This window comes from Eublepharis macularius, chromosome 5 (genome assembly GCF_028583425.1).
Source record: "Eublepharis macularius isolate TG4126 chromosome 5, MPM_Emac_v1.0, whole genome shotgun sequence".
Taxonomy (NCBI): domain Eukaryota; kingdom Metazoa; phylum Chordata; class Lepidosauria; order Squamata; family Eublepharidae; genus Eublepharis; species Eublepharis macularius.
This window is the reverse complement of record NC_072794.1, coordinates 56,735,287-56,762,539: the sequence shown is the minus strand read 5'-3', so window position 1 is coordinate 56,762,539 and position 27,253 is coordinate 56,735,287. Positions and strand designations below refer to the sequence as shown.

General features: G+C 45.9%; 1 protein-coding gene across 4 annotated transcripts in view; it reads left to right on the top strand.

Moving 5' to 3' along the window:
- Positions 1–27,253, top strand: part of LRRC8D (leucine rich repeat containing 8 VRAC subunit D) — a 101,125-nt gene that overhangs the window by 38,342 nt on the left and 35,530 nt on the right. Inside the window, exon 1 of one of the 4 annotated variants that reach the window (XM_054981890.1) lies at positions 7,724–7,804. The exons of the other annotated variants lie outside the window; for them this stretch is intronic. The gene's annotated coding sequence lies outside the window, so the exon portion shown is untranslated. Of the gene's footprint in view, positions 1–7,723; positions 7,805–27,253 lie in introns of those variants that run through there. 4 annotated transcript variants of the gene reach the window in all.

Below are 27,253 nucleotides of genomic sequence, written 5' to 3'. Positions count from 1 at the left end.
ACTCAGTAGTTGTTTTTGTCTGCATCTTTGTAAAAATCCTTTAAATATCCAAGAGTACGGGGGCTCATGTATGTATGTATGTATGTATGACAGTACATTGTACCCTATAATTTAAGAATATAGTTGAGTGGTGGGGGTAATTTCCTGTAGAGGTAAAGAAAATGTTTGCATCTGCCTGAGTTTGCAGCAAGCCTGAAAAGAACCAACTTCTTAGCTTCAGTGTTTTGGTTGCTTGTTTGCCAGTGCTGAAAGTATAAAGGCCTACTCTGCTGTTTTTTTAGTAATGAATTTTTAACTGCTAATCTAAACAAGTTTTTACTTTGCCTTTTGGAGATTTTTGAGGAAACATGAGGCCTGTAGGTACCTTGTCTGCCAAGCCTTTTTTTTGAATGCTGAATTAAACTTAATGGATGTCAGATCTGCGTATTTAAGGAAGTAAAGGGCCCAGTCAGGAAAGAGTTAACTTCTTTTCCAGCCAGAAAGCAGGGCCAAAAGGGGACACTCTTCAGCTGCTGAAATGAGCCAGCAGGCTAGTGGTTAAAGGAAGCTGACTCTTGCCAAATAACATAAGCAGAAAAGTTGCAAATGGTGGCAGTGGGAGAGCAACCTCCCATCTTTCTCTAGCTTCTCTCCTTCAAGCTCCTCAAGTTTCTTTTTGAGGCCTTGATAGCAAGGGTGCCAGAACACACAACAAATTATTATAGTCCTAAGAGCAGTTACTGCTGTTCCGTTCCATCCTAATGCATTATAAAGCTTCAGCTCTGCGTAATTTGTGTGAGTGAGGATATCATGGAAGCTTTCATTTTCTGGCTATCAGTATGTTAAGTGTGTTGTGAAAGGAGCTACCTGACCCTCTTTCCCCTCATAGATTTCCCACTTTACTGTGTTGTTCTACTTTTTCAACACTGATGAGCTCTGCCATTGAGGCTATTCATTCCATCCTTCTGAGGAAGCTCACGTAGAAGGAGCTACTTTTAGTAATGGAAACATTTGTCAGGATAGTGGAAACCACGTATGCACTCAGATTCCTCACTCATTCTCAAAATTAATAGGAATGAAATAGTTCTTTTGAACTTCCACTCAAAATTTCCCCACCTCCTTTACATGTGCAGGGTTTCCTTGGAGAATTTCTATATTGGGAGCTGATTGGAGAGTTAAATGGCCTAGGAATAAGCCCGGCTGAGTGGCCCTTCCTGTGCTGGAGAAAGCAGCTAGTGAGCTGACCATGAGTGTTGTCTGAGCGAAGTGGTCTCTGCAGCACTGGCAGAGTTGTTGATGCTGGGCTGTCAGTGGCCTTTCTGTGCGTCAGGCCACGTAGAACTTCCCTGGTAAGCTAAATGGTCAGTCTAACCATCATCTGTCCACTTTTATTCAGTATTACAAATTAGGTGCCTGGGCCTAAGCAGATACTTTTCTCAGACAAAGGGTCCTGTAAGACCAGAATAGACTCATTGGATGTTGACGATGCAGGCACTGTCCTTGGACAGGCCATTCTTGTCTGAAAGAAAGAAAGAAAAGCTGGAGCAGCTAGGGCACTTTTTTGTTCAACAGGTAAACCAGGCAGTCCCAACCTTTCTTTTCTGTATTGCGATCCACAGTAGATATGTGGGGTTTGCATGGTATCCCTTTAATTAGACTGCAGAGTAGGTCTCTTGTAGAATCTGCTTTGCTCTTCATTCCATTGCTATGAGTTTTTCACTGTTCTGTTTTTTATTCTACTTGGCTGCTCCAGTGTTAGAAGGGACATGCCTCTCAGCAAGAGCGATTGCCTTTGATTTGACCTCTTCTCCTGCCTAGACAAGCAGTTAACCCAGAGGTTCTCATCTATGTGGAGCTGAAGGCAGTTTTTGAATGCAGTGAAGTAGTTATGGCTGCTACCACAAAATGACTACCCCAGAGGGAACAGCCAATCACAAAATGGCTGACACAGCAGGTGAAGGAAATCACAAAGTGGTGAAAGATCCACAAAATGTTGGGTGACTTCAGACTAAGTGCACCCCTGTGAAAGAGGCAGCTGCTTCCAAAACGGTGCTCTCTGAAGCTGCAAAGATGATGCTCCTTGAACAGTTCTAAAGAACCTCCCGCTATAAGAAACAGGACTGGTTCTTTACATTTGAGAACATGTGCTGCTTGTCTTCAGTTTCCAAAAAGGGAGATAATTTGTTGCTTGTATGACCACAGGAAGGGGTTTCCAAACTCAGAGATATAAGAAATCCTATGTCCATTACCAAACTAAGGACACACGACTGTGACACTCCTGATGCTCCCTGCCCCCCCTTGCCAAGACAGAAGTGATGCTGGTTGGAAAGGCAGAGATCTTGAAGGACATTGTGCTTTCCACTTTTGATGAAATTTTCTGACCTTTGTAGACTCAGTTAAGAGCCATGGGGTTATATTGGATCCAGAACTACTGGTAGAAAAACAAATTAAGGAAGGTGCAAAAAATGCTTTCCACAACTTCAGCCTAGCCTGGAAGATGGCCCCCTACCTTGACATGGCCAATAGGGCCACCTGGATCCATGCCATGGTAACATCAAGACTTGACTACGGGAATGCATTGTACATTAGTCTCCTTTCTAAGTTAACTCGGAGACTCCAGTTGGTGCAGAATGCTGCAGCTTGGCTATTATCAGAAGCTAGGAGAACCATGAATATTACTCCCATTCTACAGTCACTCCTTTGGCTTCCTATCAGCTACTGAGCCCAATTCAAGGCATTCAAGGCTTTGTATCACTTACAAAGCTCTCTGTGGTCTTGATCCAATGTATCTACTGAACCACCTCTCTCCCTTTGTTCCACCACAACAAGTTCGCTCATCTGAACAGGGTCTTTGGCCCTGCCCTTCACATGGGCAAAATCAAAGCTGCCTGTACACGGGCATTCTCTGTGATGGCCTCCACTTTATGGAATGGTCTACCTGACGAGGCTAGGAAAGCTCCTACTCCTGGCCTTCCGCAAACAATGCAAAACTGAATTGTTCAAGAGGGATTTTTGCTCAGATGGGAGGGCTGCACTGTAAGAAAGCGGTCTCAAGAGATCCATCAGTAAAGGGATATGTAACCAATCAGTAAAGGGATAAGGAGGGACCACAGACTTCACCACTATTTCTGTAAACAGTGAGGGACCATAGACTTCACTACTATTGCTATAAGTATGACCCTACAGGGTAGTTCCTATGTTGTTTAATATATCAGTCATGGAATTTGCCTATGCTCTGTTTCAACACTGTTAAATCTTAAACCTTTCTTTCTCATTAAATCTTGCAAATTACATGTGTATCAAAACGTCGTGCTATTGATTGTACTGACTCATACCTTGTAATCTGTCTTGAGTCTCAGTGAGAAAGGTGGACTACTAATGATGTTAATAAATAAACAAATGTGAGTCCCTTTGACTTTATTCTCGAGAAGCACATCTGTGGGTGTTCCAGAACGCCTGGGCACCATGTTAAGAATCAATTAATTAATCCATACCTGCCTGATCATGTGGACTAAATGTGAAGATTATGTTTACTCCAGTCACATAAAAAGGGGAAGATTACATCTTGAGCTGGAAAACTGACTTGTGGATAATGAGCACATAGCCTCCCCCTGTCCCTACTCACCGCCACCCCCCAAGTAGAGATGTAAAGGCCTGGGAAAATTAAGAAAAAAGCTTCCCCCTGGAAACTTTTTTCAATTTTTCCAACAGAAAAAAAATTGGAAAATTTGGAGAGCACTGGAGGAAAAAAACTCCTATGAAATATGTTGTCTTTTAGAATGAGTAAAATGCTTCTTCAGACAAAGTTTCTCATTCAGAATGTGTATCAGAGGACTTCCAGTCTTTCTGGGGGGGAATAGAGAAATTTGAGGGAGTATTTTCTCTTTTTGAGTGAGAAGACCCTTGTCTTACAAAACATTTCACAGATTTCACTCATTCCAAATGTACAGCATGAGCGAGCCTGAATTTTTTCCAGTGGAAAAATTGTGAAATCATCAAGAAGCACTGGGGAAAACAAACACTTGTACTACAGACATATACAACATTTTTGTGATTTTTAAAAATTTAAATGTAAATAATTTAACAACAAATAATATACTATAATGGATGTCAGGATAATGCATTATTAAAGAGTTCAGTATTTTCAGAAGTTTAGCTGCCTTGACCTGCATGGCCCAGGCTAGACTGATAGTGTCAGATCTTGGAAGCTAGCCCAAAATCCACAGAGGCTCCTCCACCAAAACTGAGAACAGAGGAGGCAGAACAAATTGCAAGCAGAGGTAAAAATCAGTATCTAACCAGTCACAATTTCAAAAAGCAGTACCACAATGTATTAAATGAAAATAGTTAAAGTACATCTAGAAAAAACACAGTTAAACATGAGTTGAACAAACATCCATTTACAGGCAAGCCGCTCTAAAAGACCCAATAGAAAAGACACATAGTCCAACAGGTGAAGCCCACTTAGTTAAAGGTCTCCACAAGAATCTATCCAAAGGTGAATAAACAAGGTAAGTAAACAAAGTAGATATTGAAGATGTTCTGTAAAGTGAAAGATGGTAATTCTTCTTTTGAACAGATGTGAAAAGTGTTGTAAGGAGAATGTCAAGAAGACTCACCCTCCCGCCCAACAATCAAGCTGCCGTCTTGATTTCTTCCTGTTGACTTATTGTATTTGACTACCTTTGTATTTGAATGACATTGCGATGGTGATACGGGTTTCCACCCCTGCTCGCACGGAACAACAGGCAACACAGCCGGCCCTGATTGTTGGGTGGGAGAGAGCATCTTCTTGACGTTCTGCTTCTTGCAACACATTTCACATCTCTTCAAGAGAAGAAGAGTGACCATCTTTCGCCTTACAGAACATCTTCAATATCTACTTTGTTTACTTACCTCGTTTACTCACCTTTGGATAGATTCTTGTGGAGACCTTTAACTCTGTGGACTTCACCTGTTGGACTATGTGTCTTTTCTATAGTGTCTTTTAGAGCGGCTTACCTGTAAATGGATGTTTGTTCAACTCATGTTTAACTGTTTTTTTTCTAGATGTACTTTAACTATTTTCATTGAATACGTTGTGGTATTGCTTTTTGAAATTGTAACTGGTTAGATACTGATTTTTTCCTCCGCTTGCAGTTTGTTCTGCCTTTCTGTTCTCAGATTTTGGAAGCTAAGCAGTGTTGGAGTGTGTTTGTATTTGGATGGGAGTCCACCAAGGAAGTCCTGGATTGCTACACAGAAGCAGGCAATGGCAAACCACCTTTGAATGTCTCTTTCCTTGAAAACCATATGGGGTCTCCGTTAGAGATGGGCACGAAATGGGAAAAAACAAAACAAGCATCACGAATCATTCAGGAATCGAACGAATCGGCCCCAAAAGTTGTGAATTTCTTGAAAACCGTGGCTCCACGAAATGCATTTTGTGAAACACAAACTGGCCCAATTCATCACGAAATTTGATTCATATTTCGATTCATGCCCATGTTTAGTCTCCATAAGTTGGCTGTGACTTGATGGCACTGTACGCACACAAAGTTTAGCTTAATGTCCAGTTTAACTTAATATCCAGAGTAGGTAGTCTTACCTACTGTAGCTTTATGACAGAATCTGTGTCCAAGTAATATACTATCTATCAATTTTTATTTTTCCTTCTTCTCAGATGGCAAAAATTAAAGATACACATGCTATGATACTGTATGGTGCCGCAGTATACAGCTGCTTTTCAAATATTGGATATACTTGCAATTTTTCTTATAGAAAAAGATATTCATGCTTTAAAATTCTATAAATATTCCAAAAAAGTACAATTTTGTATGCTAAGTTATAAAATCATACATTTTATGTTGTTCAGTCAGTACAAGTTTGTTTGAAAGGAAAGTTGCTATTTGTATATATTTAATATTTTCCCCAATTTTCACTTTTTTCTTAAAATAATACCCCCCTCTCTGGTTTTATAATTTCCAATTTTATATGTCTATCCTAAGTGCTTTTCTCTCAGTCAAAAACAGTTCCAGTGTTAGAGAGTCTACAGGTAGGTAAGATGCAGGAAAGAGGAGATTCTGCATTTGCGAACACTTTTGTTGTTAAATATGAACACTCATCTCTTCTTCTTGTGTGATTGGGGCAGATCTGCTTTTAAACATGTTGTCATATTTGGATTGTGTCTAAGGATGTTATTATTTAATTTCCACATGCTTCCCTGGCATGACCAGCCCATAGGTAAGGTAAAGCACTGAGTCATTACTGACCCATGGAGGGATGTCGCATCACAAAGTTTTCTTGGCAGACTTTTATTATGGGTTTGTTTGCCATTGCCTTCCCCAGTCATCTACACTTTACCCCCAGGAAACTGGGTACTCATTTTACTGACCTTGGAAGGATGGAAGGCTGAGTCAACCTTGAGCCGGCTACTTGAACCGAGCTTCCGCCAGGATTGAACTCAGGTCATGAGCAGAGCTTGGGCTGCAGTACTGCCGCTTACCACTCTGCGCCACGGGGCTCTTACCAGCCCATATGTCAAGCTGTAGTATAAGTAACTGACCTCCTGTCATAATCTAAGATGATCTGAGAGTTCATTCTTTGGGGTATGCTGTCATGTCAGCATGATGAGACTATGCAGAGATGTTTTCTCAGAAGCTGGGTTAAAAAACAACAACCCTGTGCTTGGCCATCCCTAAATATGATGAAGTGGTGACGAACACTGAGTGCTATACCCAGTATTTCAACATGCAAAGGTGTCCACAGGTTTTCTGGTGGTTCTTAATGGTAATTGATGTACATGGCTGGCTTGCTATGGGGTGTAGACTTTTAAAGAGCTTTTCATGCGCTTTAGATAGTCACATGGACACTTTTTAAGTGGTGCTACCTCTCATGAGCCCTGGGAATAGGCCAGGATACACTTTCCAATAAGTAAATAAATCAGGTGGTGTAAAGGTTCCAGTTTAATCACTTTTATGATTACAATCTTTATTTGTTGGCTTGGCCTTTTAATGAGATTCTTTGGGACTAGGGAGAGCTTTGATAATCCCACATGAAACCCACAAAACCCTCTAGGTTTAAGGCTTTGGGTGTTCTCATCTTTATAATCGTACATTTTAAAAGGCAGCTGGAAGAAAAAAAAGGTTTTTCTTTTTTTGTTAACAGCTGAAAGTCATATGAGCGAGGGGGTTTAAGCTGCAGAAAAGTAGATCTTAGAGGAAGATAGTCCTTCAGCCTCTTTTCAGTATTTCACCTCTGAGACTTGTTTCATTTCCCTCAGAATTTCAAGAATTTGAAAAATACTGCCTTTTTGTTCACAGAACCTGCAATGATCCACTGTTTCATTTGGAGCCTCTGGAGATCAATTACATGGCATTTATTTATCTGAAGTTCTCTGCTATTGTATGTTTTGCACGATAAGCTCTGTCCCTTAAGGATTGCTTTGTGTGCATAGATAACAAGGTCCTGCTCTTGAATATAACTAGGAGCTTATGCCTTTGTTGTTTCGTGTTTCCTATCTGAAACCATGTAGGTTGGGGGAAGATTGCCTGGTAGGAAGCAAATAAATGAATTTTCTAAGTTGTGCTGCATCCAGCAGAGATCTTGTAGTTTTTAGAGGGGCTTTAGAGGCTTCTGAAGCAGCAGCATTGACTCAAATGTGGTGTCCAGTTTTGCATTCAGTTGGAACCACTTCCTGTTATTTTGAAGGGGAGCTCTGATGGAGGAAAAGGGTACACAGCCTATAGAAGTTCCTGTTGAACCTTACCAGAAGAACCTATGAAACTCCCTGGGTCAGAGGCCTGTTTCCTTCTGTGAGATCCCAGCCTCCACTGACCAACAATAAGTGAGTATTTCTTAATAGAGTGTTGCTTTTAAGAGTTCATTGGCCTAGTGGCTAAACTAGAGCAAGGAAGGTTATTCTTACTAACAATCCTCTTTTTTCTTGCTCTGCTTCTGTGGGACTGAACTTTTGCCAGTCTTTCTTTGAGAGCCAGTTTGGTGTAGTGTTTAAGAGCGACAGGTCTCTAATCTGGAGAACCAGGTTTAATTCCCCACTCCTCCACTTGAAGCCAGCTGGGTGACCTTGGGTCAGTCACAGCTTCTAGGAGCTCTCAGCCCCACCCACCTCACAGGGTGATAGTTGTTGTGGGGATAATAATAACATACTTTGTAAACTACTCTGTGGCATTAAATTGTCCTGAAGGGCGGTATATAAATGGAATGTTGTTGTTGTTATTTCTTATGCCATCTCTGGCCATTGTATACTTACTTCCGGGCTAGGCCCTGAGGGAGCTCCCCTGCCACTATCCATGGTGGAACAGACTTTGGTAATCTCTTCTGCTGAGTCAGGAATGCCTTTTCTTTTGCTCCAGGAATTGTCTGGACCCCTGATGTTTTGAAGCCTCCAGGGCTTGCCTGTTAATCTGTTTTCAGGCCACCATATTTATCCCTTTCTTCACTGTTTTCTTCTTCTTCCACCTTTGACTCTAGCCTTACCCACTTCTTGTCTCTTACCCTACTCCCAAGTAGCCTTTTAAGCCTGATCTGGTTTTCCAAACTGGTTAGCACTTGTAAGAGGGTATTCTTCCTGGCAAACATTTTGGGCCTGTTCCAGCCCACCCTCATCTCTGCAGCTAAGTTGCTGCTCCTTCTTGCACTTCTTTTATCATATCCATTTTATTCCCCCCATCCCACCCCAGCCAAATCTTCAGTTACTGCCCATTGTCTTGAAACATTTCTTCAGTAATGTCTGAAGCCTCGTTAACTCAATTTGGGATTTCTGTATTGGGATATGGCATGTGCATTGCTGGAAGAAGAAAGAAGCATTAGTGCTTGTTCTTTTGGACTGTTTTTCAGAACTGTGACTGGAGAGGCAATAATTTTATGAAAAGAAATATGGCAGGGAGTTTAAGTTGATTCCTGGAAGGATGGGCAAAAGGCATTGAAAAGTACAACAGTGGGTTTCGAGCCCCGGGTAATTAGCTGTGAATGAGTGAATGTTAGCCTACATCTTTGGAGATGAGGAATGTTTGCTTTGGGGACTTCTTTTTTTATTATCTTTCAGTGTATAGCATAACTTTGAGGTAAAAAGGTAAAGGTAAAGGTGTGTAAGCACGGAGTCATTACTGACCCATGGGGGGGACATCGCATCATGACGTTTTCTTGGCAGACTTTTATTATGGGTTCATTTGCCATTGCCTTCCCCAGTCATCTACACTTTACTCCCAGGAAACTGGGTACTCATTTTACCAACCTTGGAAGGATGGAAGGCTGAGTCAACCTTGAGCCGGCTATCTGAACCCAGCTTCCAGCAGGATTGAACTCAGGTCGTGAGCAGAGCTTGGGCTGCAGTACTGCAGCTTACCGCTCTGCGCCACGGGTACCAAAATACTACAGCATAGGTTGAACTGGGAAAGGTTTTTGTTTTGCTACATGTGGCTCTGATTTTCTGTTCATATTAGTATGTATCTGTGGGTCCAAAATTTCCAGTTAAATCTTTTCTGTTCAAAGATACAAAAGGTTGGTTGGGCTTAATTTAATTTCTGCCGCACACACCCTTTGCCAAGCAGTTTACAGCAAGAATGAGGGAAAGATAATCTCTAAAAGGAGTGCTGTTACAGAGAAAGTCCTGTTTCCAGTCACCACTGCCTAGTTTTGAAAAGGGGGGGGACCAAATTAGGGCCTCCAAAGAAGTTGTTAATCAGTGGATAGGTTCACATGAGAGAAGGTGGTCTTTCAAATAATTTGCCCCAGACTGTTCAGGATTTTATAGGTCAAAACAAGTTGTGTGAATTGTGTTCAGAAACAATTTGGGATCTAAGACGTGTTCATTCTGATGGGTTAATTACCTGGCCACCACATTCTGAACCAAGAAGCTTTTGAATGGTCTTCCAAGGCACCTGCATATCTAATGAATTGCAGTAGCTCAACGTAGATGTTATCAGAGCATGAATAACTGGAAAGATCAGTATTTCTGGGTAGGGTCGGAACTGATGTATTACTAAAGATGATGGAAGCACTCTGAGTTACTATCTGAAGATGGATCCATAAGTAATAGCACTCCCAAGCTGTGAATCTGGTTCTTAAATGCATGCTATGTATAACAGAATGTGACCATCTCCAAGTCTGCAGACGTGCACAAACAATATGTTTTTCTATTGTGTTTAGTTTATTAGTCCTGAATCCATTAACAGGTTTAGAACATTCGTACCCACACCTGCATCAGAGGAAAAAGAAATATAATCTAGATTTCCAAACAACCTAATCCACCACTTTAATTTGGCTATGAAATAGCATGGGGAAAATAATAGAGATCCTATAGTACTCCATCATATCATAAGCAAAGATGGATTAGATCTAGAAGAAGTTGAAGTAAAAATAGGTGAAGGATCATTAACAATTTGAGATATGCAGATTAAACCACATTACTGGCAAAAAATAGTGAAGATTTGAAATTATTGAAGGTTAAAGGAGAAAGCGCCAAAGCAGGATTACAGGTGAACATCAAGAAAACAAAAGTAATGACTACTGAGGAATTACAGTTTTAAAGTTGACAATAAGGAAATTGAGATTGTTCAAGATTTTCTATTCCTTGACTCGATCATCAACTGAAAGGGAAACTGCAACCAAGAAATCAGAAGAAGATTGAGACTTGAGAAAATCAGCTGTGAGGAAACAAGAAAAGATCCTTAAAGATAAAGGTGTCTCTCTGGGGATCAAAATCAAGATAATTCAAACTGTGGTATTCCCCATATGGATGTGAAAGTTGGACAATGAAGAAAGCTGACAGGAAGAAAATTGATTCATTTGAAATGAGGTGCTGGAGGAGAGTTTTGTGGATATCATGGATGGCCAAAAAGACTAATATGGGGGTTCTAGATCAAATCAAACCTGAATTCTCTCTAGAAGCCAAAATGACAAAACTAAGGCTATTGTACTTTGGTCATACCATGAGAAGGCAAAATTCTCTGGAAGTCAGTAATGCTAGGAAAAGTAGAAGGCAGTAGGAAAAGAGAGATGCCTAAAATGAGATGGCTTGACTCAATGAAAGAAGCCATGTCCTCCAGTTTGCATGATCTGAGCATGTCTGTTAATGATAATACATTTTGGAGGTCTTTCATTCATAGGGTCGCCATAGGTTGGAGGCAACTTGATGGCAAATAACACAACACACAAGTACTTCATATGTCACTCCCTGGACTCTATCTACTTGGAAGGAGTAAAACCACCTAAACCATGGTATCACCAGGCAAAAAGTCCAGAAGCATACTTTGACTGACAGAACGTAGCTGAGAAGTATAGCCGACCCAAAGGTGTTACAGTTCCCCATGAGTGTATGTTTAAAGAAAAGTCTCTACAAAGTGCAGCAAAATGCACATTCATTTGCTTTAGGAAACAATTTTGTTCTTTTTAAAAGCATTTATATGATGATCAGGTACTTGCACTAAGGGTTGTGATATTGATTAGAATTCTTCATCATTTCATACAAATCACTCCATAGCATCCTCCCAGTTTTTTTTTTTAATATTAATTTGTGCATGATTTTAGAACCTGTATTATCCAGATCTGTTACCTGATCTGTTTGTGAAGCCTGTACTGGTATAAACACATGTGAATAATGCAGAGCTTCAGATGTCCTACAAATATATTTTACACTCTTAAGAGCTACACTGAGATATTTCAACATAATACTTTGGCTCAGATTATAATAGGTATTTTTTTCTTTTTCCTGTATCCATGGTTTCATATTAAGAGTAGACTTCATAGGAACAAAAGAACAACTTACTTAATTTTGTAGTTTAGGTTTTTTTTCCTGTATTTTGTCTTTCCCTCTACACTTTCACCATGTTGCATGATAGGAAATTTCATAATATGTGATGCAAAACTAGGAATTGAACACATTATTGGGTCATTTATGCAAGTTTATTGATGTAACAGCGGTATCTGTGCTGTGTTTTGTCAGAGTCTGGCTGTCCTTTGAATGCTGCTGCTTATGTAACGCCTGTCCTTGTCTTTAATATTGATGGTGTATTTTATTTTCTGCACCTAAAATCACATATGAGGATGATTGCTAAAGATGTAGTGGCAGAAGTTACGCTCATGGTCTTTTGTGTGTCGTTTTAAAAAGAACATAAAGGAAAAGAGGTGAAAATGAGTTCAACAACAAGGTCCCTCTTTGAATCTAGCAGTAAATCTTAAAGACCTTGTTCATGTGCTATACTTTTTTTCTGACCCCAAGTCAAGAAGTGACCTTGGCAACATTATTTGTTTTGAATAGAGGCTTGCTGGAGACAGATCTGCATTTGCATACCTCCCAGTGAAATAAATGGCTTCTGACTTTATAACACAAAAATGTCTTGCTTTCCCCCAAATAAACCTTAGTAAAATAAAACATAGAAGAGAATACTCCTTTGGTTCACCTTCTTGGTTTATAGTAGGTATAATGTTCCCAGTCTCCTAATAATGGGCGGAAAATTAGGATCATTTTTATACAAATCCCTCTAATTTTTCTCTTTGGACAAACCACAGTTAGCCTGAAATGCAAGTTTGCAAATCTAATTCCAATCTTGGCTACAAATTCTAGTATGAACATATCTGATCCATAGGTTGGCTTTGAAAAAAGAAAGATTGGTACATAAAAGCAAATCATGCTGTTCTATTGTATGTTTCTTGACTCTGCATGGTTAAGAGATTAGGAACATTATGCCTTCACTAAAGCACTGCAAGCAAAGTACTTGGGTATGCAAATATGCACTAGTTAGCTTGCAAGTTCTGTGCTGGGATCCTTGAGTTAAACTTAGAGCATGAAGAAAATATTATCTGTTAACAGGCGAGAGTGAACAGCAAGAGTTTAAATAATTTATTTGACATCTGAGATTATATTAATCACAAATATAAGCTTGTTAAACACCCAGGGATTTTCTTTGAAAATACAAAGGCTAAGATTCTGAGAATTTTTAGTAAGTCCCATTTAAAAAAAAAAAAAGATTGGGAGAGGTAATGATAGTATTTGTGACAGTTGACTAGTCTTGCATTAAACAAACTCTCAAAATTGGTTTTGTGTGTACATAGTGAGTGTTTCCAGCCTAGCACAAATGAAGCAGCTGAATTTAACAAATATTGGTATAAACATATGCTGTACTGTTGCTTGAAAATATAAAGAGCAAAGTCTTTTGCTCAGAAGAATACTGCATTCATTTTGATCCTTTTTGTTATTTGATCCGTTTTGATTGTGTAAGAGTGTCTCAGATACCTATAACAGTTGAACGACAGGCTGTGTGTGGCATCATTAATTCATTAAACCATCTCACCTGCTTCTGTGCTTTTATAAGGCTCAGGTACAGTAGACAGTGGTAATGGGAAAGAGATGAATACATCACGCTGTTCTTACAGCTTGTTAAGCCGCTATGAAGCTATGCCTTGGAGCAGATGAGCTTAGGGCAGGTGCCTTGTTAATGTTTATGATTGACTTAAACCCCTGTTGTGGACAGGCAGTTACTTCAAAGGGAGAGTTCCCTTCTCCTTCCTGAAATTTGGGGAAACCTCTCTCCAAGGGCTGACTCACGCTTCCTGGAAGGGTTGCCACAGTTTACCTCTAATTTCTAGCTGCTAGTGCTGCATGTAGAAGAAGCGGTGTGTGGGGTCATTGGTGTTCTCAGAGTCAGTGAATTTCTGCACATGTCGCTACTTCTTGCAGCTTCTGTGATTAAATGTAGGACAAACAGTTGTGAAAAAAAGTAGGAGGCAGTTGTGAAAATGATATCTGAAGTTCTTCATTATAGAATGATCCTGCCCAGTAATCCAAAAGGTTATCTGAACTGGTGAGCAATCATGATTGGTCAGGAGAAGAATGAGCTGCGCTCAGTGGCATTAATTCTGGTGCAAAAAGCTAAATAAGACTTACAAACTTCCAATCCATTGAAATCGGTGTTGAACAGTGGGTAACATTCCTGCCTGTTCTTTGGGAGTTTCCCCCTCTATTTTATGTAAAATTATTTTATTTGCATCATTCCTGCAAAATACTGACATAACTAGGCAGTTAGGTATCTGTCTGGGTCAATTTTCTCTTCCACCAGTTTTAGATGATAGAGTAAGCTAGAGCAAGAGTTAAATAATCTTTATGGCCAGAGTACTGGAAAAAATACAGCATCTACTTGTGAAAATGTTGGTGGTTAAAATAAGGGTTGTACTTGGCCAAATGTTATATATTCTATGTATATTATTATTATGAATTTATTTTTGCCTGGGAGTAAGGGATTAGTATGAAACTGTTATGTATTGGGTTAAAATAGGGCTTAGCAAGGCCTCTAATGTATAGAATGTTACGCACTGTGTTGCGCTTCAGGTTATGTTAAGGTTCCTAATGACTGAAATCTCATTGATTACATTATGTGGGCAGCAGCCAATTGGTCCTCTCTAATAAAGACCAATCGTTGGCCTGTTAGTCCAACACATTGTATATAGTTCATGCAAATAATGGCATTCTAGAGTGCATGTTTTTATTGGTTACTGGTTATTATCAGGGCGGGGTTTGTATGTATTTATTGGCTCACATTGAGCTTCTTAGTCAGTCTGCTGTCGTCTGTCTGTTCTGGCTTGCAATAAAGCACATTGTTTGAGCTGAATTCACTCTGGGCTGAAATCATTCTGAGCACCAGGCTCAGTACCTAATAGAAACATTGCTTGTTTTGCTTTTGATATGATTGTAGTAGAGGAACACAATACCTTTGTGTGGTCTAGACCTAAAAATGCCAATAGGAGAATTTACATTCAGACTTTCACCCCCAGAATGGCCATATTCTAATTTTATAAACAGTTGTTGTCCTACAGGAGGAGACCTTTTCAGGGCCAAGTTTCTCAACAGAATCTTTTACTGCTAGTCTGAATTTAGTATTTAGTGCTGTTATGTTCTGAAGTAAGGTGGGTGCAGCCAAAAATAAGGCCTTTTGTGTGGTGGCTTTACATCTGTGGAATGCTCTCTCCTCAGGGATTTGCCTGGTGCCTGATCTATTAGTTTCAGGCACAATGTGAAAGAATATTTATTAACCAAGGCATTTGAAGCAATTAAGAGCTGTTGTGGTAGTGAGACTGAATCCCGCCTTGACCCTTATATAAATATATTGTAATTACTTAAAAGGAAGGCAACATTGAATGTCCAAATTACTGGACATAACTGTAAATTTGTATATGAAAGTAAAATGACCCCCTCCCCTCCTTTTCGTTGGCATACCTGGAAAAAAAATCTAGTAATGCATTGGAGTAAATATTATATTTCATCTTGTTTTATTTTTTTAAATTGATTTGGGTTTATTGGTGATTGAGGGGCTGCAAATAAATGTTTTGGGTACTACTTCAAAAAGCCTTGGAAAGGCAGTGTATTAAGTATCTTAAATAAATAAAATGGCTCAGAAGTAAATTTGAGTTTGCCCTCAAATTACCTTTATTTACTTTCAAGAAAGGCTTTCTTTTTCTATGTGATTATTTCCTTAGGATTTTTGTGTCTTCGTTTTCTATTCCAATTTCTTCCATTCTGCTAAACTGAATCTTCATGGCTTTCTGTTGAGTATTTTAGGGCTCACTTGTTTTCATTGTTTAGGGGTGACTCTGGTCTCTTTTTTCCAGTTGCCAACTACTAGTGAAGAATAAAGGCACAATTTTTAATGGTTACGCATCCTCTCTGACATGTATAACTTTTAGTCTACTTTAGATGCATCTAATGTAAGCTTATAAGCATAGCCTTTCCCATTATTAATTAATTCACTGCCTCTTTTGCCAGTTGCAGCAATAAGCACATTGTCTGTCACACAAGATTAGTGAATCAGGTGCCTTGTTATAGGGCTAACCTGAATTTAGGATATTATACTATGTATTCTTTTGCATTGAAGTTATTTAACCTGAATGTCTGAGCTGTTCAGTTTTGTCTCCTAACTTGTAAGGGAAAGGAGGAGTTTGTACGTGCAAAAGAAAGAAGCAGAGTGCTAAAAGTGTGTGCTTGTGTACATGTGTGTGTACAAAGGGGAACAATGTAAAGAAGCAATATGGAGAGAAGCAGGGTCTGGATTCTGACAAGTGATAGCCATGTGGTATCATTTAGAAGCTTTCCATGTGAAATCTAAAGAGTTACCCAAGGTTTTCCACAGAGCTTTGTAACCAGGTAGGAGTTTGAACCTCAGGTTTGTGCATACAACCTCACGTTTCCATGAAACCCTGGCGATCTAGGAAGTGGAGTTCTGCCTCTGAGGCGGAGAACATCTTGGGTGATTCCCACCGTCCAATCAGGGAGGGGGGAACTAATTTTCTTCCTCTTCCCGTCTGGCACATGGGACACCCTCTCTCTTCAGTTTTGTTCCTGCCTCCAGGGAGAGTTCTTCAGCCAACTAGCTCTGCTACTTTCTTATTAAGACTTCAGTTTCACTTTCACTTTCCCATTCCTACTCATTTGCTTTTCTCTTCCTTTAATCTTTCCTTTGTCTTTCAAACTCTGTTGACTTAAAACTTTCATAGTTCCTCCCTATCTTTTTGCTGTCCTCTTCTGTCTCTTACTACTCTCCCTGGCTGACTGAGAGGATCACGGCAGCCATTTGGGGCAGCCGCCTACAAGATGGACGCCAGGGATTCTGAGGACAGCTTCCTATACAACAGAGAGGAATGCTTCCCAGTATTCGCATCGAACGTGATGGGGATTGATGAATCTGGGGCCGACATGCCTCCTGGCTTGTATGTGCTCCCATCAGCGAGTCGACACCAACGTGCCTCTGCAGCTTGTGTGGTCTCCCAGCTACAAGTCAGTCTCAGAGCTGCAGAAGAGTTTCAAAAGGCCCATCCCACTGATAGGAAGATGGATGCAACTGCGTGTCCTGCTCTGCAGCTGGAGTTGGCGTGTTACCTCAGCCCAGGCTTTTGGCAGGAAAAGACACCAGGAATCTCCTCAGCTCTGGCGCCACAGTGAATGTGCCTGTGCCAACCTCCTGGCTGGAGATTTCACAGCAGGCTTTTTCTCTTCAGATCTAGCCGTGCCTTTACAACAGGACTCCTCCTGTCAGATGGGTAACGTATGGAGGTTGCAAACTTGCCTGTGTCTTTGAACCTTTTAACTTCCTAAGACTAACCATGAGGGAAGAAATATATGATCTCTGCCGATGTGAAACCTCTGTGGTGTGTTGTCTACCTCCTCCTCTTCCTTCCTTCATGGGTGAGGCTGAGGCTCAGCGAAAGAACTTCGGCTTGCCTGCAGAAGGATGCAGGTTTGTTCCCCATTAACTCCAGTTAAAAAGACCAGGTAGGTGATGGAAAAAATTTCTTCCTGAGACCCTGGAGACCTGCTGCCAGTCTGAGTAGACAACACTGACCTTGATGGACCAATGGTCTGAGTCAGAATAAGGCAGCTTGTAATGTTTAACAGACAGGGATCCCCACTGAGTAGGGGAATCAGACTCAGAGAGCAACTATAATGGCAAGGAGAAGGATGAATTCCTTCAGATGTGGAGGAAGAAATAGCCCTGCCAGAACAGTCAGCCCAGCTGTCTGAATCTGAGGTCTACCAGTATTTACTATCTAGGCATTCTCAGCCTTAGGGCTGCAAGAATTACCTTCGGGGGAGGAGGGAATACTAATCCAGACCCCAGGAAAACAAGAGTCTCTTTCTAGGGAAGGTTCCCCAGAAAAGGTCCTCCCATTTTCAGAATATTTTAGGAGACAGCTCAAGGCTGAGTGGTCTAAACCGTCAGCCAATAAGCAATCCCCTAATGTAAAAAAACCCACTGTACTCACTAACTTTCTTTGCTATGAGATGTTGCAGGTACCTGCGATCGACACTCCAGTGGCTACACTTCAGTCATCTGGGCTCTTGTCAGAGGATGAGCAAGGATCAGTCAGAGACATCTTAGACAAGGAGAGGGGGGTCATGCTAAAGAGAGCTCATGAAGCTATGGCTATGACTATAAAGGCTACAGCCATTGCCTCCATTACCTCCAGAGCATCAGGAGCATGGATCAGAAAACTAATCCCACTTCTCCCATACAACAATAGATGCCCCCCTTGAAGGGGCAAACAGAATTTTAAAGGCCAGTACCTTCAAGGCAGACACCATCCTGGATGCAGTTACCTTTTGTTCCAGGACTATGGTCTCGGCAGCAGTAACAAGTAGGCACCCTTGACTAAGAGCTTGGCCAGCAGTTTTACACTCTAAAAATATCGTCCTGGCTTACCACTTTCAGAGAGACAAGCTATTTGAGGATGCCCTGGGAAAGATCTGGGTTGAGACCCAGGACAAAAGAAAGTGTTGCCAAAAAACACTCAAACAATCTGAGATGCGATCCCTTGGCCCTCAGATGTTTTATTCACAACACTACGAAGGTCCAGACAGGATTCCAAGCGACCATCCTGGGGTTAATCTAGATATCCCTTTAATAAGGGGGGGGGTCCTTTCAAGAACCCACTTGTAGTATAGTGGTTAAGCAACTGAACTGTGTTGCAGTACTCTGCTGCTTCAAATCTCACTACTGCCATGAACTTGCCACATGGCCTTGGGTAAACCATTCCTTTCAGGCCCAACTCACCAGCTGTATTGTGAGGATAATGCTTACTTTGTCCCAAGATCAAACAGACAGTTCTTCACATGTGGAAAGAGGCAGACAGCTGGGCCTTAGAAATAGTCTCACAAGGCTATTCCATACAATTTGAAAGCTACCCACCAGAACATTTTGTCATCTCTCACCTACGTGATTTCTTAACTCGAACTGTAATCCCACACCTGGGCATTCAAGCTGTGGAGCACATTCTCCACAATGAAAGAGGACGAGGGAGTCTACTCAACCTTCGTCATAGTCCCTAAAAAGACTAGGGACTGGAGGGGGTTGTTAGACCTCAACTTTTTGAACAAGTTTATCAAGTTGCATCACTTCTGAATGGAAACTCTGCGCTCAGTCACAGAGGCCATTCAACCAGAAAAATACATGACATCTACAGATCTCACAGAAGCATACCTCCATGTACTGATTCTGACAGCCTATCAATAATACCTAAGATTTTGCACAGGAAAAAAAATCAATTGGCAGTTCTGAGCCATCCCTTTTGGCCTGTCCACCGTGTGTTCACAAAGCTCCTGATCAACCCCATCGTATGTCTCAAAGAGAGTGGTATTCATGTTCATTTGCACCCAGACGATCTCCTGATCAGATTACGTTCAAAAGAAAAATCTTACTGCGACACTCAGTTCACCATTCAGTTCCCACAAGCTGGAACACCTGGATATGATCATCAAAAGAGTGTTGTCTATCCCTCACCAAAGAAGAGGTTAGGAAGACCAAACAGCTGGCCGAGACTGTCATCAGAGTGAAAATCACTTCTCGCGGCACTACCCAAACTGATGGGTTTGCTAGAGGCCAGCAACAAGGCGATACGTTGGGGTCGTCTACATGCAAGACCACTTCAGACCTTTCTCAGATCTTAACAACAGATGATGAAGACAGATCTTCCCATTCAGGTACCACTTCAGATCAAAAGATCCATGACCCCTTGAGACCAACAAATACAGATGCAAACATCACAAGTTAGGCACATCTTCCTATTACTGCCTTGGAAATGTGAGCAATTTGTCTGGCCTTGTTCCAGTTCAAGGATCAGATAGTGAACTCACACATCCTGATCTGTATGGACAAGTTCGCAGACAAGACATATGTAAACAAACAGGGGATACAAGACCTTGAGGTGGTACAAGGAGGCGACAAGGATACTTACCTGGGAGGATGGTCACCTAGTCTCGACCAAAGGCATATCCATTGTCCAGGCAGACTGGCTGAGCAGGTAGACCATTCAGCAAGTGGAATAGTCCCTTAAGAAAGATCTCATCTAATGGATAACATCGCACTTTGCAACACCTTTCATGGACTGTTTGCATCCCAACACAACCATCAACTACCAAGGTACATGACAAGGTTTGTTCCACTCACAAGCAGGTGCCCTGACACTGCAGTGGCTTTTAGGCCTCCTCTACGCATTACCATCCTTACCAGTAATACCAGTGATACCCAAACTCCTGAGAAGGATCAAGTAACAGGGAGCGAAGTGCTAGTGATTGCCTCTTGGTGGCCCCGGAGACTGTGCTTTTCCACACTCCAACAGATGGTGATATCTCCATCCCTCACCCCACCAACCTCTCCAGTCACATTACAGCAGGGAATGATTTGGCACTCTCATTTAGACTCGCTCTGCTTAACTGTGTGGAAATAGAAAGGAAAATCTTCCTAAAATGGGGATATTCCAGAGAGGTGGCTGACACTCTCCTAGCATCCAGAAAACAGTTCATGGTCAGAATTTTCAATTCCTCTTGGAAAGCCCTCACTCAGTGGGGCAGGAGGAAAGCACTGGACATTTTACACAGCCCTGACCAAACATCCATTTGGACTGGTCAAGGATGTTCCCCTGAGAAGGCTGAGAATGAAAACCATCTTCCTTATTGTGGTCACATCTGCCAGAAGAATCTCAGACCTAAGCGCACCATCAGTCAGACCTGAACTCTGTATCTTTCACAACGATAAGGTGATACTTCATATTGACCCCAACTTTCTTCCAAAGGTCTATTCCAAATTCCATAAGTTGCAAGAGATAAGGCTACCATATTTCTCCTTGTACCCTAAATATACTAGGGAGAGGCTCTGACACAACCTAGACGTCAGCAGGAAGCTCAAGGCCCATCTGTCCCAAACAGTACAAATCAGAAAGTCATACTTACTATTCATCAGTATATCTCCCCTCAATTTGGGGAAGAAAATGCCTTCAGGAGCCATAGGTGCCAATAACACTATCGAAGATCACAAAGCTCTCATCATAGAGGTTCCTAATGGAATAACAGCTCACTCTGTGAGGAGCGCTGCTACCAATGCAACATTACAGAGGAACACTCCTGTAGAAGAAGTCTGCAAGGCAGCAACATGGTCGTCTATCTCGACCTTGGTGAGACGCTAGAAATTAAATCTATATTATTCTGCAGACACCACCTGCAGTAGAAAAGTACTGCAGCGTACAATCTTGGACGAAGACCACATCCCACCCAGAACGTAGAAACTGCTTTGGAAGCACCCAAGATGTCCTCTGCTTCAGAGGGAGAATGGACCTTTGGACACTTACTCTGAAGGGTCCTTCTCCTCTGAGGAAAGGAGGACATCTTGCCTTCCTTGGGTCTTCATCCTCCTCTACCCTGCTGCTCATTCTTCTACCTCCTCTGGGTTATGCTTTATTTACAGTACATGTTAACACAACAGGTGTTTTTTCTCTCAGTACGGACAGTTGCTGAATGATAAATTCAATGTTACTACTTTGTGGAGTCACCTGAACTGAAGAGAGAGGGTGTCCCACATGCCAGACAGGAAGAGGAAGAAAATTAGTTCCTGCCTCCCTGATTGGATGGTGGGAATCACCCGAGATGTCCTCCTTTCCTCAAAGGAGAAGGACCCTTCACAGTAAGTGTTCAAATGTCTGAGATCAGGTAATGCTGGACATTGCTATATGATGGGAGTCTAGAGTTAATGAGTTTCCAAAGGGGTTACAGAAGCTAGATGGTAAGCTTTTAACTGCTTGGTTGTAGGCAACCTGAATACACACGGATGTGAACACTAGGAGCCAGCTTGAAACTAGGGGTTGTATCCTGTCACTCCCTGCAGAGCAGAGAGGTAAGATACAACCCTGAAACCTTAAGCAAGGTGATGACTCTGAGAACACGAGTCCAGAATAAAATGAGGGCCGTGGATAGTAGTGGGTGATAGAGCTGAATAGGAGAAGCAGTACAGAACCATAGTGTTTTCTAGTGAAATACGGAGAGAGTTTCAAAAATTGTAGAATATTTGCTATGGAGAGAGTTTCACAAGTTGAGTTGGTCACCGTATCCACTACAGATGGAGTTTTCTGATCCCACATCTATTCCTGTTTGTTTTAGTAGGATAATAAACCTTGTACCAGAGGGCTCCCAGCATCCCTCCCCCCCAGTATAACCTTTTAGGGATACATTTATTTTAAACCTCTTATTTAATATTTTATCTTAAGAAGAGGGATTGTGTTCACTTCCTGGTATTGCTGTGAATGCAAGAACTGCACATCTTGTTTCCAGAAGGCGAGGCCCCCTCCCCCGACTTACCGGGGGGCCCGTTTTGCCGCCGACGGGGCCGGGTGGGCGCGATGCGCGGCGAGCTCCCGGGGTCGCGGGCGGCGCCAGGCATGGCGGGCCCGCGACCAATCAGTTTAAACCCGGGCGCCCAATCACGGCGCCCGGGTCCGTCCATAGGGGGCGGGGCAAGCGCGGCCGGCCGGTTTCCCTCTGGTCCGGCGGCCTGGTATTTATTCGGCCGCCGCCGGGCCCGGCCCTCATTTCTGCGCCGGCCCCGCTGGATGTCGGAGCTTCCCCGGAGCGGCGAACGAGGAGCGGCGAGAAGACCGGAGCAGGGAGGCACGCGGCTGCAGCAGGGGACTCGAGGCTTGGCTTCTCCCCTGCGAGCCTGATCGGGCCAGATCCCTTCGGCTCCGGCGAAGGCGACGAAGCCCGGAGCGAGGTGGCACGCGGCTGCTGCAGGGGAAGCTTGGGCTGAGCTTCGTCCCTGCGCAGCCGGAGCGGGCCGACCCTTGAGCTCCGGTGAAGAGCGTCGGAAGACGGGGCTGCGGCAGGCCGGCAGGAAGGAGAGAGCTGCTTCGTGGGAAGGGGGTTTTCGGCTCCGTTCATCCAGGGAGGGCCCCTAGCTGGGGGAAAGGGGGCAAGGGAGGCCAGTGCGCAGTGGGCGGCCCGCCAAGCCTTGCTTACCAGGACGAATGGCCCCAAAGAAGGGGAGCAGGGCAGGGCCCAGCACATCCCGGGGGGGGAGGGCCACGGGCCGAGAACGGCCGCAGTCCAGCCACCCCTCGTCGGCCAGCCTCCCCCGCGGAGAGGCCTCTAGGGGCCCGGGCGGGTCTAAGCAGGCCCCAAAACCGGCCAGCAGGCCCCTCAAGGCCCGCACGACCACCTCACGGGCAGGCCCATCTAAGGGGTCCAAGCAATCCTCTGGCGGCAGGGCCAGTCAAAAGCCAGCACCCACTGGGGGGAGGGCCCCCACTAAGCGAGGGGGGTCAAAACCCAGAGCAAGGGGAAGTGAGGGGGCGCATGGGTCCGAATCCACTAGCTCCATGCAGAGCATTGCCCGGGCGCTGGAGCTCCTCACAGCAAGGGTAGACAGCTTGGGGGCCCCTGGCCAGGGGGCTGCCTCTGCTCAACCTGCCCCGGCTCCACACAAAACCTCCCAGCCCAGGGGGGGCCGGGCAGCAAAGAGAAAGGCCGTGCCTCAGCAGCGCACGGCAGCATCTTCACCCAGTTCGGAAGGGGCCAGCAGCAGCGAGCGGCGCCGTCCGGCTAAGAAGAGGAAGTCATCCCGCAAAAAACGTAGCCGCCGCGTGAGGATTGAGGAATCAGACAGCGACTGGAGTTCAGGTGAGTCTTCCTCGTCAGAGGATGATTCTCTTGGGGATGATTATTGGGAGGTGGCGGCCAAGGTCCCAGGTCTCCCCGACTGGGCTCGCCGGCGGAGGGCCCGGGGGGAGGGGGGCGAGGGGTCTCCCATCGAGGTTTGGGGATCCGAGGGGGACCCCCCGGGCCCTTCTTTCCTGGATGACGTGGACCCCCCAGGTATCCACCTTGCCCGCAAGGCCCGCGAACGCATCTTAAACGGGTACTATGTGGATGTTTTCTCCCTGCTAAGGCCGGAGGCAGAGGATGGGAAGTCAAGCCCCGCTGCAAAGCGCGGCAAGCGGCGGGCGCACAGGGAATTGGCTGAGCGCTCGTTCCCTAACTGGCTTGAGGGCTTCACGGTGTATATGGGAGTTGTCCAGGCAGCTTATCCAGACAGGGGTTGGCATTTATCAAATCATTTGGGAAATGTGCTCCGAGCCCGGGCCCTAGCTGGGGAGGGTGCGGCCTTGGACTATGACGAGGCCTTCCGCAAGAGGGCTTCCCACAACCCCAGGGCCAGATGGGACTTGATCAGCCAAAAGCTGTGGCTATGGCTAGTAGGCCCCCACATCAAGGGTAAGGGGGAACCACCCCGTCCCGGGCGGTGGGCTGCACGCCGGGACCGATCCCGCGGCCTGTGCTGGGAATACAACCAGGGCAGGTGTCACCGCTCGAAGTGCCGCTTCGAGCACAACTGCGATGCATGTGGGGGCCCCCACTCGCGCCCTTCCTGCCCCCGCGGCCATGCGGGGTCCCAGCCCTTTCGGGGGGGCCGATCCTCCACCAGCACCTCCCGCAAGGATGGAGGATCGGCCCCTAGCACCTCCCAGGGCGCGGGGGCGGGCAACTGAGAGTCCCCCTGGGCATCACGGCCTGGCCCCCACCCCGGTGCGGCTGCAGGCCCTTGCTCCCCTCCTGGAGTGTTATCCTGACCGCTCCGCGGCCGGGTACCTGTGGGAGGGATTTTCCTCCGGTTTCCGCATCCCCTTCACGGGGCCACGCGTTGCCACCACGTCAGGCAACCTCAAGTCCGCCTCTGAGATGCCGGGCGTGGTGGCGGCGAAAATTGCTAAGGAGGTGGCCGCTGGCCGCGTTGCAGGCCCATTCCCTCGCCCACCTTTCCCTAACTTGAGGGTTTCCCCGCTGGGAGTGGTGCCCAAGAAGGCGCCAGGGGAGTTCCGCCTGATCCACCACCTATCGTACCCCAAGGGGTCGTCGGTCAATGACCTCATCCCGCCTGAGCTGTGCTCAGTAAAGTACTCCTCATTCGATCATGCGGTGCGCTTAGTACAGGGCTGCGGGGCGGGGGCCCTTATGGCTAAGTGCGACGTGCAGTCAGCCTTTCGCCTGCTGCCGGTACACCCCCTCGATCACTCGCTACTGGGGTTCAAGTTCCAGGGGATGTGGTATTACGACAAAGCCATGCCCATGGGGTGCTCTATCGCTTGTGCCGCATTCGAGACCTTTAGTACGTTCCTGGAGTGGGCTGCCAAGGGTCGCATGGGCTCTCCCCTTGTCTGTCATTACCTTGATGATTTTTTGATAATGGCTCCCCCCGGGTCCCCTGCCTGTGCTAGCCACCTCAGGGTCTTCCAGGATTTGGCGGAGGAGCTGGGGGTTCCCCTTGCACAGGACAAGACCGAGGGCCCCACGACGCGCCTTACATATTTGGGCATCGAGCTGGACTCGGTGGCCGGGGTGTCTCGCCTCCCGGGGGATAAGCTGGCTCGCCTAACGGAGCTTATTACGGGCTTGCTTCGCCAAAAGAAGTGCACGCTCAGGGAGGTGCAGTCGGTACTCGGGCATTTGAACTTTGCCTGCAGGGTCGTCTCACCCGGCAGGGCATTTTGCGCCCGCCTTGCCAGAGCATGTAGGGGGGTCAGTGCCCCTCATCATTTCATCAGGCTCACCAAGGGCATGAAAGCTGACCTCTGCGTGTGGCTCAGTTTTCTGCGGGGCTTCAACGGGGTCTCCATATGGCAGGCCCCCCTAGACTTGGGTTCTGACTCGCAAGTGCACTCCGATGCATCTGGCAGCCTTGGCTTCGGGGTTTACTTCAGGGGTCGCTGGTGCGCCCAGCAGTGGCCCTCCGGATGGGCAGGGTCGGGAATCCTCAGGGACCTTACCTTTTTGGAGCTTTTCCCCATCCTGGTAGCGGTCTCCATCTGGGGCGGCTTCCTGCGGAACTGCCGGGTCACTTTCTGGTGTGATAACCAGGCCTCCGTCAGGGTCATCAACAGCCAATCTTCTCGCTCTGAGCGGGTCATGCGGCTCATCCGCCGGTTTGTCTTGTGTTGCCTTAACACTAACATCACGTTTTCAGCACGTCACATAGCAGGTGTCGATAACGGCCTGGCAGACGCCTTATCTCGCTTCCAGATGGAGAGATTCTTCAGGTTGGCCCCGGAGGCGAGGCGCACCCCCGACCCATTCCCGGAGGAGCTCTGGACGATTGGCACAACACCATAATGCAGGGAGTATTGCGTTCCGTGGCCCCGTCCACGCTCCGGGCTTATTCTGCTGCGGCCACCAGGTTCTTGGCCTTCTCAAAGGGGGGTGGGGCTGGGGGGTCCTGGCCCCCGTCCCAGGCCGCGGTCCTCCGTTATTTGGTCCACCTGCGCAGCTTGGGGCGCGCCCCCCGAACCATGCGCAGGGATCTCGCGGCCATCTCCTTCTTTAGCAAAGCGGCCGGGTTCCCTGACCCATGCGCTTGCTTCCTCGCCCGGCGGGCAGTAGAGGGCTGGGCCCGCATGGCCCCACCACGGCGGGATCACAGGCGGCCCATTACACTGGCCATTTTGGGGCGGCTACTCCAGGCGGTCCCCCCCCTCTGCAGGTCCCCCTACGAGGCCCTGCTCTTCCATACAGCCTACATCCTGGCCTTTTACGGGGCGTTCAGGGTCAGCGAGCTGGTTGCCGGTTCTAAGGGCGACCAATCCGGCCGCGCGGTGGCCGTCAAAGACGTGTCCTGGTCCCCCCGGTGGGTGTCCATCAGGCTTCGCCGCTCAAAGACGGCGCAACGGGGCAAGGGTCACGTTATCCGCCTTCAGGCAGCACGTCGGCGGTCCCTGTGCCCTGTGCGGGCGGTTGAAAGGTTCCTCTCGCGCCGGCCCTCCCTCTCTGGCCCACTCCTGATTCACAGGGATGGTTCCCCCCTCACCCGGTTCCAGTTTTCGGCCATCCTACGGGCCGGCCTTCAAGCATGCGGGTTGGAGTCCCGGGACTTCGGGACCCACTCTTTCCGCATCGGGGCTGCCACTGAGGCTGCTGATCTCGGCCTCCCCACAGCGGCCATCCAGGCCATCGGTCGCTGGCGGTCTGGGGCGTTCAGGACCTACATTCGTCCCGCGGCGGGGCTATCTCACTGAAAGGATTGTCTGTGTTTCCAGTTCCAGGTACCGGGAAGTCGGTGTGGCTATGCGGCCACAGTATCGTCCACTGGGCAGGGAAATACGCTGAAGCATCTGGATGGGGCGCCCATCTGGGCCTGGAGGACCGGCTTCAACTGCGCTGGATGGGAGTCCGCGGCATGCGGTGGGCATCGCTGGTTCCAACCCTTCTACGTCAAGCGCGCCAGCAGGGTCATCCGGACGCTATCCTTATACAGCTGGGCGAGAATGACCTGGGCGAGCGGGAGGGCCCAGAGTTGCGGCGGGCCATGTGCGCTGATTTGGACTACCTTCGGAGGGTCTTTCCGGACACCGTCTTCCTGTGGTCTGACCTGCTTCAGAGGCTGGTTTGGCGGGGGGCCCGGTGCCCCAGGAAGATGGATGGGGTGCGGCAGAGGCTGGCCCACGCCATGGGCAACTTCATCGAGGCGGCCGGGGG